Raw genomic sequence first — 14472 nt, 5'->3', positions numbered from 1 at the left:
CTGCTATTATAAGTTGACAAAATGGTCAGTTACCGTCAAGAAATGAGAAGCTTTCATTTCTGCCTGAAACCAAGGACCAACTTATTATAAATTGACTCAGTTGGAAATATTAAATAGAAGGCCAGTGACAGTGTTTTTAACCAAGACATGAAGCTAATGTTAGCATGGTTATAGCAAACTAGCTACGGCTGGTAAAATCGACTAGCATAAATTGACAAAATGGTAATCCACCAGCCAATCTAAACGTGAAGCTTGCATTTTCTAAAGTCTGCCTAAAACCTAGGAACAATTCAAAATGGATCCAGTTGGAAACATTAAATAAAAGGCCAATGACAGTTGTTTCAACCAAGACATGAAGCTAGTGTTAGCATAGTTACGGCTAGCTAGTTACATCTGGTAAAATATGCTAACTTCAGTTGACAAAATAGTCAGTTACCTCCAGAAATGAGAAGCTTGCATCCGTACCTCAGGGCCTTTAGCGGACATCAGTGAACAAATACTAAAACAATCGGCTCTGAATTGTTCATGTTGACAAACGTTCCTCCATATCCCTTTTTGGATTGGACACCTTTCATTTCGTGATCTGAGAGCACATCAGCTCACAGATGGCTGAGTGAGCTGTGACCTTTCAGAGCATCCAGGTCAGAGGTCAGTCATAATCTGCCTATCACCATTCCTGTCATAACCCGTCTGACATTTCACTGCCTCTGACTCCAAATGTCAAGCTATAATCTGTGAGGGTGAGCGCTGCCAGGCCACGGCTCCCCTGCCATTCAGCGATACATTTCCCCTGTTTACTTCGCTGCTTTCTCTCTATTTCGACGTTTTTCGAAGGATTTAGGTCCGTACAAACAAACTTGAGGGGTTTATGATATGAAATTTTGAGTGAAAAGAAATTGGAAACTGTCCGCTGGGTTCAGGGAAGCTATCCTTCATCCTCCTCAGTAGCCGGGTGAGTTTTCAAATCCGTCCAGGAGGTCAACGGTGGACTGCCTCTTTGTTTGTATGAGAGAGACAGGAGGTAAATGAGTATTGTTGCTGGTGTCTACTTCCATTCTGAGCCGGTGGAAAGATGGAGGGAGATCATTTGCGGCCTGTGTCCCCTCTCGTAATGGGGAAATGAATTGTGAGAGAAAAGAGTGTCGAGCTTCATTTATGCCTTGATTTCTCAATCTCTTTATTTATATTTCCCACACATGGCCGGGGCAGCCTGCCAAACCCGTGCACATGTGTGTGCGTGAGCCTGTTTGATCTCTGGATGCAAACTGGTAATGCATGCTCATTAAACTTTAATATATACAGTATACAGGTTATGTAGGTGCAGTGGTGGTCAATGCATTTCCAATGAGATTCAGATTTAGGTAATTTAGCAGTTTTGGAGGCGATGAGGAACGTGGGCTGTTATTTATGTAATTTTACTTTTTGACCTTTTGTATCCGCTGCTGTCCTTCACATTTGTGCCAGAGGATGTATTTCCAATTTATTTATGGTGTAGGATAATTTCACCCTTCATTTTTTATCACACTTTTACCCTAAAAAAAGACTTGTATTAATTGTATGAGGTTGTCAGAATAACCTTTAGGTAAGGGAATTCTTGAAACTAACCACCAATATGCACTCTTCACAACTCTTTTTAAACAGGCATTAGTGGAATATGGTGCTATGAAAATGCAAACCTTTTATATAATTGAAATATCACTATAGGTATTCATTCCCTCCAAATACATCTGTTTTTGACCTCTTTTCTTTTTATTCACCGTGACCTCTATACCTTTTTTCTTCCCAGTAATGGTGTGCCAGCTGCCAGTCAGAGTGCATTACGCAGGGCCCTGTCTCTGGAACCCATCGGTCAATTAACCTTCTGCAGTTGTTATGCCCTTGAACACAACTTTTGATCTCAAAACAGCAAAGGTAAGACGTGTTTATGGTTATGGTTGAAGTTGTTTTCTTGCTCTTTCTTGGCTGCTAGTTCAGTGAGCTTTGGTCATACAGTGATGAGACGTATACCAATGGAATCTGTGGAATATGATATGTCGTCTGTGCAGATAGCATGAAGTAGAAAAATCCCCGTCACCACTCATGTGCTAATGTAGCATTAGCTCGTTTCTGTTAAGAGCTGATTTAGACGCTTGGTGTTGGAATTGACTTTTGTTTAGGTAGAAATGGTTAATATGGTCTGGTAGCTGAGTCTCTTCCCGTTAAGTAGGTATGCCACATTAATAGGTTGTTAAATGTTAACATGCCCTGAGACGCTGTATCTCACCAGTTGCTGTGTCTGTTTAACCGGGTTCAATCGGGTTTAACAGATCTATTTATACTTTTATGCTCTTGACCTTTTAAAAAAAACATGTTTTAAACTCAGCTCCCCAGTTTTAGGTGTTTTTTATTAAGTGTCTTAAAGTGTGCTATAGACATGAAATATATTATTGTTATTCATTTTATTATTGTATTACTGCAGAGCATTTAGGGGAGATGTTTTAGAGAGTGTTCGACATCTGACAAGCACAGCTTTAGGTCAAACTGAACCCATCAGAGTCAAACTTCTCAAAACCTTATTATCCAGACACCACTAGGTGTAAATAAGTTTTAGAAAAACAGCATAGTCTGTATACCTGTGTGATTTAGGTGAATCAAAATGTTATACAAACAGATGTGTGAACTTTGCAGTCGTCACACATTATACGGATAAAAATCAGACTTCCATTTCGAAATGTATTAATGTATTCCCCCATAAGACCTTCCATCTTTATATAACAGGCATCAGATATTGATACGACTTTCCAGTGCAGTTAAGGCTTCTTACTTTGATGTATTACATGTATTTAGGTCATGAGGTTTCATGGCAGCACTTTAAAGGTTGGTAAAATCTATTCCGGCGAATAATAAGCTAAGTAAACCCAGTTTTCTTCTGGGTTTATCCTCCCCTACATCCCCTGTTCCCATTCTTTCATCAATCAGCCAACACCCACCTCTTGTCATGTACATGTCATGGCTGTTAGAGGGGATTCTGACGTATTCGGATACCTGAAGCGCTGTAAGAAATGTCAGATCTCTTCCACAGCCTTGCAGAAGTGTGTGATGAGACGTTCAGGAACTGCCACACCATCTTCCAGGCCTAAGGCTAACCCATCATCTGGCTCCCCAGCAAGGGGCCCCGGCATCTTGGCTGGAGCCGGCGCAGCCCTGCCATTTACCCGCTCTCCATATAGATGCCAAACACATCACACCCCCCGCAACGTCCCCCTCGCTTTAGATTCCACTTTGCCTTTTCTCTCCCCTCTGTATATGTTGAAGGTGTGGAGTGGAGCGCTCAATCGTTGTGACATATATAGGTCCTGTGTGTTTAATGGTGTGAGTAAGAAATGGTATGGGGTTGGCGTGTCAATCACAGAGACACACATAGATTACGATCACTTCCCCTCAATTACACTTTAGAAAAAGAGAGCGGGAGAATTGAGGAAGAAGAATGGGAAAAAATGCTACAAATGGAGAGACGAAGGAAAGATCTCAATTATAAAAATGGAGCTCGTCTCAGACTTTCAATTCACATTTCTCCCTCATTTTCAGATGGTTTGAGATTACTGTCACATATATCATATAATATTCCGCTCACACATCTGCTAATACTCTCTTGGTGTGTGTTTTTACACCGTGGAAACAGAGATATAAGCCTGTATGGCCTACTTTTATTACTCTGATCCATAATATGACATTATTGCATCATCTGTCCACCCAACATTTCTGAAGCCCTGAGGCACTTGTAACGGAAGAGACAGACGGCGACTGTGTGTGTTTGTATGTGGGTTTTTTTTATGTGTGTGCGCGTGTAGGCTCTTGTGTACAAGCTGGAAGCGTGGCACAGGTTGTGTTTGAATTGATAGCCAATCGTTGCGCGTTTGCGCATCCATATGTTTCAACCCGCAGCTTCATCCACCATCTGTCCCAGTATGATGCTAATTTAGCTCTCCTGTCAAAATCGACTGTCTGTGTATTCCCCCCGCTTTCTAAAATGGCTTGGTTTTTTTTAATGCCGGGTTGCAGTAGTGCCCTTGTGCACTTGTTACCAGGCCACTTTCCTGGCTCCTGTAAGCACTGCTGGTGGTTAGAAGTAAGAGCCCTGAGGGTGGGTGGGGGGGGGTGAGGGGTGTGTGTGTCTGTGTGTTGTGAACTGAAGGTATAGGCAACGAGTTCAGCAGCTCTGTGGATCGTCTCAAGCGTAGCCCGGGGAAGCGTGTCAGGATATTCTCTGGATAATCACTCAAAGGCGGGGGGTTTACTTGTTACTGGGAGCGGTGGGGAGGGTGCTCCACCTGCGGAGTAGTTTGCTCGTGGAGGTCAAGAGGTTGAAGGGTGAGAAAATGTGTGATGTTCATGTGCCCTATAGCCTCAGATGAGGGTGTGTATGATTATGACTCACGTGCGTGTGTAAAAATAATACTGGACTAATGAAGACACTCAAATATAATCGCCAACTATTTTCTAATCCATTATTTATATTTTTTAACACAAACACAGCAGTGTTCAGCCTCTCAAATATGGACTTGTCCTGCTTTTTCTCCGTTTTATATCAAATAAGCCAATTATCGTTCGCTTTTCCACTGAAAAACAAGACATTTAAAGACATGACATTACACCTTGAAGACCAAAGGTGATAATTGTCCACTGTATTCTTACCTTTGATAGACCAAACGTCCCAATAAATCATTCATGGTCTGAATTTAAACTTTGTAATTGAAAAATGTTCAGTACACAGGACCTTAATGGACACCTGTATAGGCCAATCAGATGTCAGTATGAAATCATTAGTGTTAATTGTATAAGTGTGCCTAAACCTTTACGTATCTAGTGATAAAATTGGCATTAAAAAAGCCCTCGCAACCCCCCTTAAAATAAGCAAACCCTCATTGAAGTTAAACGTTTTTGTGACGCAGTAAAGTTTAGATTTAATCCTGAAACGATGGGAACAAAACAAATATTCCAACAATAGATTTTTTTATCAACACTCATTTTCCATTAGTGGATATTTTGCATGATTAGTGACACTCATCAAAGTAACAGCATGGCTAATCCACGCAGCTTGGTTATCTTCACTGTAGTTCTTATTACAAGTCAACCATCTGTGTTACACGACCGTAAGGACTTTGCAACTTACCTTAGGGGACAGAAATTGGCGGGAAGCATCAAGAGGGGGCGATAATTAACGCAGCACACCGTGTTGTCGGTTCAGGCTTCCCCCTCAGAGCTGTCATGCAACCAAAGCTGCGTCTGAAGGTATGCACGTGTATACTCAACGGTTGTTTTTGAAGGTATAGACGGAGACGCTCCTGTGGGGCATCGCTCACTGGAGGGAGAAAATAAATAGACGTATGTTATGTGTGGCGTGCGGTGACAGAAAGACAGACCCTTGAAGAGGAAGAAAGATAGAAAAGGAATGGGTGATTGAGACAAAAGCAGATGAGGGGCGAGTTCAGTGTGTCCTGTCTGATAAACAGGAACATGGCTCATCATTACAGGGAGCACCAGGGGCGCACTGAAGCCCATCTGCCAGCTAATACATACTAATGCTCTCAGCGCACTGTACAGCCACCATCAAAGCCACAGGACACGGACGCGGCATGTTGTGTCGAAACACAGGAGAGGTGGGATTCAAAGCACGGTTTCAAAGAAGGGTCCAATGTAGGCCAGCGAGTCGTTTAAAAAGTGATGATTGAGTGCAAATACCCTTAAAGTGAACTCCATTGGATGCCTATCTTGTGAACAGAATAATTCAGTTGCTTAAAATATGACCGTAGCTCTCTCCTCCACCCAAGTTGTTGCCAGGATTCTTGCTGTTCTGTGTCATTGAATCATGGCTGTACTCATCCTTAGTTGATCAAATCTTCAGTTAAATTAAATGTAAGGTAAAAGAAGGTTGAAATACTTCTAGGTCCAGGGTTATTGGAGGGTATAGTGGATAAATGCCATGTCTGGGAGGGTTACTTTATACATGCAATCTGTTACAAGAACTAGTTACCTGTGACAAAATATAAAAGAAATGTAACCTGATTACTTTCCGTGACTTTTGGATTAGCTCAACATCAAATGTAAATAAATACAAGAGAAAATAGATATCAATAAGATGTTTTCTACGTGTATGATGTAAGACAACAGAACAATGTGACCTCAGAAAATAAAGAAACCAAGATATTTAATATGAAATTGATGAATATTTACAGGAAAACCTACATTTCATTAACATATTCAAGGAGTAGACCTATACACCAACAACTAACACACATTACTACAGTTTAAAAAAGAGCTGACAGAAAATGCTCAGTTTTAGTTTAATACTTAAGCTATGGGTTAACATTTAGGTTCACCTACTATGAACCAAACTGTCCAGCGTGGTTGTAAACAAGACCATCTATGCCATGGTGCACCGGCTGGCGGGCATCATGAACTTGCAGATCTGCTCAACGACTGGTCGCACTAACTCAACTCTCTCATGTCTCTAGTCATTGTATATAAGTCACTGGAACAAGAACCATGCAACAAAGTATTGTTTTGCTTCATATTTGTTTAAGTTTTCCTGCTAAATTCAGGCAGTATAGATTCACACTTAAAGTATCAGCCTACAGAACACTTCAGTTTACAGAGAAGAAATACAATCTGGTCCTTTTAAAACAAACACTCTACTCTGTTTTTAGGTTTTTACTAACATTGTTATCCTGATATTAGTCCTCAATTTTTCAAAAATGTAATAAAAATCCGATTTCTTTATAAAAAAAATCATGTAGGTGTCGATGTACCAGAAAAAAGTGAATCCGTGAAAGTCCATCCTCACAAAGTCTGGCAGTGTCTAGATGTGTCCATAGCGACAACATGTTCTTAAACCAGAAGCTAAACATCCTGTTGATATGGAAACAGTTTTTAAATGTTCTTCAGTCGTATGAACATCACACAAAGCTAATGGGCTGGCCTCCCTCCCTGTACAGTCTGCGGCCGTCCTTCTAAAAGCTTGCTGGGATTTCTTCTTTTTTTTTCTCCCGCCATAATGCGCACACTTTGTTGGCACCTCGTAAAACATTTTGCCTCGGTCATAGTTGCCCTATTTTCCTCTCCCTTTTTCCTCATTAACCGAAAAGAGTAAAGGACGGCTCGTCACGCGCTGCAGTTTACTGTGTCAGGAAGATTTCAAACAGGTCCAAATCTCCCGAGCCGGTGGATTCTGACACCCACTCAGGCGTGCTATTGCCTTTGATTTTGTGTTTAGTTTGTTTTGTTGCTCTGTGTGTGTGTGTGAGAGGGGTGTCAGTGGTGTAAACAGTGAATGTCCCCAGTGTCTGGAGGTATTACACTGAAGCGCAGCCATGCATACAGGCCTGGGAGGGCCTTTCTGAATCAGTGGACAGCACCGGAGCGACCTTTTCAACACGCATTAAAACAGGGTCACCTCACCGAGATGCAGGTTTGTGGGAGTGCGACGCGGAGAGGGGAGGAAGACATGCAGGGGAGACGCAGATAGGGGGGAGCTGGGGGGTTGGTTGCATGTGAGTGCCCTCTTCACTATACCTTGTGAAAATGTGCCCTTTCATCACTGTATCCCCATGTGCATCTGTCCATATGTGTTTGTGTTCCCCGGCTCTGGAGGAAACATGTGTACTGTACACGGTCACGATATACTCTGGTTTGTTAGGAGAGGTTGCAAAGTTGCAATGCATGAGTGGTAACCAGAGCTGAACACATTGCTGTAAAGGCGATGTTGTACACGCACAACGCGCCATGCATCGATCAGAATAAGCCGTCTGTGTAGTCGGTTTTGATACCAACCTGTGTATCCAATCACAAGGCGGGGCCCCCTCGCTCCCTCGTAGGCCTCACTAAAACACATGCATGGGTGCGCTTCTCCTACCTCAGCAACAATCTGCACCAAAACGTCTCCACATATCAAACTCCTCTTTGTGTGTGTGTGTGTGTGTGTGTGTGTGTGTGTGTGTGTGTGTGTGTGTGTGTGTGTGTGTGTGTGTGTGTGTGTGTGTGTGTGTGTGTGTGTGTGTGTGTGTGTGTGTGTGTGTGTGTGTGTGTGTGTGTGTGTGTGTGTGTGTGTGTGTGTGTGTGTGTGTGTGTGTGTGTGTGTGTGTGTGTGTGTGTGTGTGTGTGTGTGTGTGTGTGTGTGTGTGTGTGTGCACGAGTGTGTCTCGGTGCATCAGACCGGTGAAGAGAAGAATAACCCAATTATAGAGACAGTCTGCCTCACAGACATACAGTATGTACACGGGTAGAGAGGTGTGTGTGTGTGTGTGTGTGTGTGTGTGTGTAAGAGACAAACAAAGACAGGCACAGTGAAGGAGAGCGATTTTTGATGAAAAGAGGCGAGCAAAAGAAGAAATTGCAGGCAGAATGGAGAGGGTGTGTGCTGAACAGAGGTGAGCTGCTAGAAATACAACCCGCTCTTTTTTAATATGTGGAGAAGAAGTCAAATATTGAAATATTGGGATTTATTTAAATGAGGAATCCTGAGGGTGGTGCATGCCTCAGTGCGTGTACAAAGTACCTTTCCCTCTGCACATTTTTTTTCGGAAAAAAACTGGGGAGGAAAAGGAGGGGAACGTGGCCCTGAACCTGACAATTTGGAGGATGCGGTTGCATAGCAACAGACAGCAGCCGAGTACCTAAAAAGCAAGGCTATTTGGCTTGTTAAATATTCTCTGCCTGCCAGGACAGCACTCAAAGCCAAATTTGTTTCCATAGAACCAGATTTAGAAATGCAGCTTAACAAGCGCATACGGTCGGAGCTGAACACAGACCAACATTTCATCTGGTTCTCTCAAACTGAAACTTTACTGACATTTTTATCTGCTGGAAATCAAACAGGAAGACATACAGCACATCCTTTATTTATACAAAAAGGAATTGCATCTTTAGAAGCTGGCCAGTTGCTTATTATATCCAATATAAAGAGGAGTACATAAAGCCACATATTTCATTGTCCACATGCAAGGCACATATTGCGTTGGTATATTATCTAATAAGCCCTCACACAATGGGGAATTAGCATTTGAAATGTCATGTTTGTGAGCTTATAACATGTGCCAGGGATCAAAGTCGAGGTGTTTTGTTGTATTACAGATAAACACAAAGCAATTTCCTCTCAAATGTATTAACATTTCAGACGTGAGTCCTCAATGCGCGGACATGTGAGAGCACACGTTGTCCTGCAGGTTGGTGAGTTTAATAAGCTGCAGAAGTTGTGTGTTGTGTGTAAAGTCAGCTAAAGATAAAACACAGGACGAGAGGAGATTCCCCCAAAGGACAAACAAGATTCCCTTTTATTGAAATCCTCCAATATACACTGCCTATACATTACCTGCTCCTGAATAATACATCAACAACACATGATTGTTTCTTATGTTTTGCTTAATCTAGTTTGCGTTGAATCCATACCAGCGCTGAAAATCAAAGCCTTGTTTTTTTTCCGCTCCACAAGCTTTTGCTAACTTTGCAGCGTCTCCACTATCTCCATCCGCCGTTATTACGGTTTCTTTTGCACATGAATGGGATGGCGTTGCTCTGGGATATATTGTAAGTGACTGCTGTTGATCTCGCCACCAGTGTTTCTCACAGAGCTGTGAATAATAGATAGGAAGGCTGACCAGATATAATATGTCTCTCAATGAGGACGTAGCTCCTAGCGCAAGGCAGCGTCTGAGAGAATGCTAACAAGCAAGCTTCTTTTTTTATCGCCTTTTCTTTTCATTTTTTGCAAAGCCGTTCCTTTTTCCGTTGGCTCTCATGCATTTATTAATAACGGGAGTTCCTTTCAAAACATCTCCTCTGGATAAGATGGATAGCACATTCCTTTTATCATACTCTCTCCCTCTCACACACTCACACACACACAGACACACACATATGCAGGGTATCATACTGACAGTGATGAGCTGTGAAATGGGATGGGAGGGCTGGATTGCGGTTGTGTAGTCTTTCAACACATACATTTGGGTCACAGAATAGATTATCACCCCACACATGTCACTCTGACACTGATAGATACCCTCAATCCCACACCACTCATAAATTACACATGTTTCATGAACATGTATGCACTATTTAAATTGACAAACGATCATTCTGCCGATTACTCCAGTGTTTCTGCCGTATGAATATTCAACGTTCACTAATGTATGTTTTCATAAGGAATTCTAAAGAGAGTCAATATAGCTGCACTTTGGTGGCTTTAGAGCTTGTTTTTGTGTATGAAGTACACTTTTAGATGTTGAAAGAGCCCTGGTTTACCTTGGGTCTGGACTACAGAGGCCATATCAAAAGGATCCTATAGGAAAGTAAAGACCGGCCGCTCCTTCGCCCAGCGGAGGCACTCCACTGTGAAGAACCCGCAGTGTTTGAAGTCAATGACAGCTTTTGGGATTTGGTGGAGGCTCAAGCCTTCTCTTTGCCCATGTTCACACATGAAGATCTGTGTGTGTGTGTGTGTGTGTGTCTGAAGGTGACAAAGACATAAAGTACAATTTCAGCTACCCTTGAAAGCCAATAGGGATGCTGCTCCTACAGATTTAGAACTAAATTGCCAATCAACACTAAACCCAAATGACAAAATAAGTCGTAAATTGCCAGCTCTTTGAAGAATAACCCATCGGATGTTTTTCTGATTGGCAGCCCCTTTTTTAACACAACAGAAGTCCTTCTTTTCAAGTGGAGGCGACTAAAACTACTAATGATGAATGAAAGAGACCATCTCTCTAGAGGAATAACAACATCACACTCTCTCTCTCCTAAAGACGGCTCATTTTAAGCTGTTTAAACAAACGCTGCTTATTTCCTGGGGAAGACGGTCTCTTACCTCCTTGTTGCCATGAAGATGTTTCTTTTTTATCCACTTTAGTTAAAGCTGTCACACAACGGAAGTTATGTTTACCTTCAGGGCCACTTACGGAAGCAGATTTTGCTCATACTTAATATCTGACAAATGGGTCAAAGCATTTCCTTTCTCAGTATTCTAAATCCTGCATAGTTTACATCCATGTTAGCTATTGTGTCAGATGTCAGATATTGCCGTTTTATTGCCAATATTGTAGATTAGTGGAATAATCTGAAACCTTTGGCCGTGAAATGTATTGTATCATCCCTCCATGTGCATGATATAATGGGACCCACAGCTCTGTCGCACTAATAGATGTAGAAACCTGCACAAAAAGCCAGATTACTATTCATAATGGTTCTTTTCCCGTGTGCTTTTTAGTGATCCCGCTTTTTCTGTGAATCCCAAATAAAAGTCTGTTTTTGTGTGATCAAAAAAGAATTGATAAGTGATCCAATGATTGAATAATAGTTCCTTCTGTAGGTCTATACTTGCAACACATTTACAGGATTAACAATTGTGGCACTTTTTGGCCTCTAGCGGTTTCAAGGTTTGGGAAGATGATTAGTTGTTTCTCCCACTGGCAAAAATACCATACAAAAAATGAGAGATGTATTAAGTCTGCAGTCAACTTAAGTGCTTGCTTCCTCATAAATTACCTACACAGTTTTGGCAGGTTTGTGTTTGAGTGACAATGTGAACTCTGCCCCAATAGTTCCTTGGCCATGAGAGAGTACTACTTCCAGAATAAGGCTTTTTTTTGCCAAAGACCACGGCCAAGTAACTAAATGTTCCTTCGTTTTCTCTGTTGAGAAGCAGGTAAGCCTCCAACCTGTTTTCTTTCCCAGCCCACCACACTCAGACGCATTGTCCTATTGACGCCCAACTTGGAGTCACTAGAGGTTTAGGCCCCAAAACTACCTGTTAAGGTAAGAAAAGATCATGGTTTGGAGTTAAATAAGTATGTTACTTATGAAAATAAGGAAGTCAACTGAGTTAGGTAAGTTAACTTTTACAACTGTTACTTAAAGGTAGTCAGCTTTAACTTTTGGTTTCATGCTAAATAGGAACAGAGGTCTCTGGGTTCAAGTCTTGTGTTTGTCCTCCTTAAGTAGTTATTGAATGGACAGATGGACCAGCTGCTTGCTGATATTGCCATGGAGGGGTTTACGTTGGAGTTAGTTGAGGCCCTAGTGTCTCATACAGATGCTAAAGGGTGTTTGTGTGTGGAACAACGTGCAAATGCTCGTGGTTAGCAACTTGGAATTGAGACAGATCCGAAGAGTTTTGGGTTCCTAAAGGATTCTTAGATAAGTTGCATTGATGGAAACAGGCTTTCAGAGACTTATTTCTCAGTTTGAATGGAAAAAACGTCTATTAAACTAAACCTAATGTACACAACCTGCAGCGTTACGGCCCATAGAGGCTGCCAATCCTCTCGTGATCGTCTTGTTTGTTGGAAGTAGAACGGCCATAAATTGTGCCTTAATTCATATGTCAATAAGATTGTTTACCAGATTGTTTTGGCTTTCTGATGCACTGGTGGTTTTACAGGAGATCTGTTGGCGTTTCTTCTCCTGGTTCAAGCTGCTTGGCTACGTCGCGGCGCAGAGACAGCTTTGTTTGTGTTGTTTGGAGGTGAGAGACAGGAGGTCCGCCCCGCTCGCCCCCGCAGATATCACCTCCTCTCCGTTTGGTGCACATCAAGGGGATTAGCGTCTTATTTCCCAGGTAAAACAAGCAACATCAATGGAGTGCTGTTAAAGACTTTTTCATGCATAAACAGCGGGGCCGCGGAGCCGTTTATACAGCCCTTTGTGAGGTAAACACTTTGACATCAATCAATCGTCTGGGGAACGGGAGAAGCCTTTTCTAGATTCACCTTCCCCTCCCACGAAAAGAGGGAGTGAAGTCTCCGCTTGATGGGTTTAATTCTAGGGAGAAAAGATGCAGGAAAAGAAGTGGAAATGAGGGAAAGTGAAGATGATGGCTTCCTCCTTCCCAATGGCTTTGGCTGCAGCTGGTGGGTGGAAGAAAAGAGGAAAAATCTGAGAAGGAGCTGAGGATGCGTTTCTTGTTGAGGGACTCTGTATTTATTTGTCTTGTCTGATTTCCATTCGGTTCTTTCACTGTACTTGATTTCTTACTTATATCCTCCCTTCTGGTTTATTTCCTCCCAGTCATCTGGTTTACTCCTTAAATAGATAGATAGAAGTACTTTATTGATCCCAATTTGGGATTTTTTTCCCATTGCAGCAGCTTAAAAACAAGGCAATGTAATTACAATAAAATAAAAGTAAAAAATATACAATTTGGACAAAAAATGTACAGGAAATATAAACAAAAAGCAGGATGTAATATGTAAAATAAGTGTGAAAGGTAATCTTACTTTTAATACTCTTTTCTAACTTTATTTGTTTTAATTTCTCCACTTTTAATGTCCTTCCACATGTCTTTTATGTCCTTTTCCCATTTTTTCCTTCTTCTCCTATTTCCATTTTCGCGTTTTTCCTGTTTCCCAACTTCCCAATTCGTCCCTCCTTCCTTTATTATTGACGCCATTCCAACTCTGTTCCTTCTCTCTTTCTTCCCTTCTTCCTCTTTTTCTTCTTCGTCCCTTCCTTCTTTGTTTTCTGTAAACATGGTGTCTCAGTAAAGGTCAATAAACATCTTCCGTGTTCGTTAGCATCTAACCGTTATGACCATTAAAACTGCAGATCCTGAAAAAAAAGCCTTATCAGTGTTTTCCCCCTGCTCCTGCTGAAATCAGCTACACACACACACACACACACACACACACACACACACACACACACACACACACACACACACACACACACACACACACACCTAGTACAGGCACAGACAGTGTTATCTCTGCTATCTGTTGTTTAGCCAACTCAGAGCTAATCCAGTGTGAACCCACTCCGTGCTTGTACTCAGCAGTTTGCAAACAGATTTGGAGAACACACACACACACACACACACACACACACACACACACACACACACACACACACACACACACACACACACACACACACACAAAGGGAGTCAGAGAGTTTGGCCCTGGAGCAGGAACATCACGCTCCAGTAATGTGATGCTGAGGCAACTCTGCGGTACAGTAGTGTGTGGCGTTAACAGAAATGTGCATCTCAGCGCGAAGTCGAGGGAACATGCGCACATTCAGAGCGTCTGCATGTGATAACTGTCCGATTACTTCTGCTGTGCATTCACTGTCCTCAAAACACACACACACACAACGTTCACATCCATCCTTGGAGATCTAATCGTTTTTTTAACAAGGTGAAATGTTAATTTTACGTTCTCACACATCTACTGTGGAACAAAAACCCCTCAGAGACTTTGCAGGTGTTAAAATAATCAGTGAGGAGGTGACATAAACTTTATCGCAGCGGCAATAACTGTGTGCCCTGACACCTGCGCGATATACAGTGCATCAGGTTGAAGCTACAAGGCACTGGATCATCATCAGAGGAGGGATTTCTACTTTAAGGTGCCTGGAGGAGAACGTGGTGGTCACATGAAGGTGTTCGGGAGAAAATACGTAGGAAAGATTCAATCTCTGTATTTAACTCTATTTCTTATTTGG

The 14472-nt window shown here is 42.1% G+C and overlaps 1 protein-coding gene across 2 annotated transcripts in view; it reads left to right on the top strand.

Annotated features, from left to right (window-relative positions):
- Nucleotides 1–14472, top strand: part of e2f3 (E2F transcription factor 3) — a 141885-nt gene that overhangs the window by 118569 nt on the left and 8844 nt on the right. The window contains exon 8 of one of the 2 annotated variants that reach the window (XR_010167180.1): nucleotides 1787–1911. The gene's annotated coding sequence lies outside the window, so the exon portion shown is untranslated. Of the gene's footprint in view, nucleotides 1–1786; nucleotides 1912–14472 lie in introns of those variants that run through there. The other variant, XR_010167181.1, reaches the window with a different exon arrangement.

This window comes from Eleginops maclovinus, chromosome 13, assembly GCF_036324505.1.
Source record: "Eleginops maclovinus isolate JMC-PN-2008 ecotype Puerto Natales chromosome 13, JC_Emac_rtc_rv5, whole genome shotgun sequence".
Lineage (NCBI taxonomy): Eukaryota > Metazoa > Chordata > Actinopteri > Perciformes > Eleginopidae > Eleginops > Eleginops maclovinus.
This window is presented reverse-complemented; position numbering and strand designations above follow the sequence as displayed.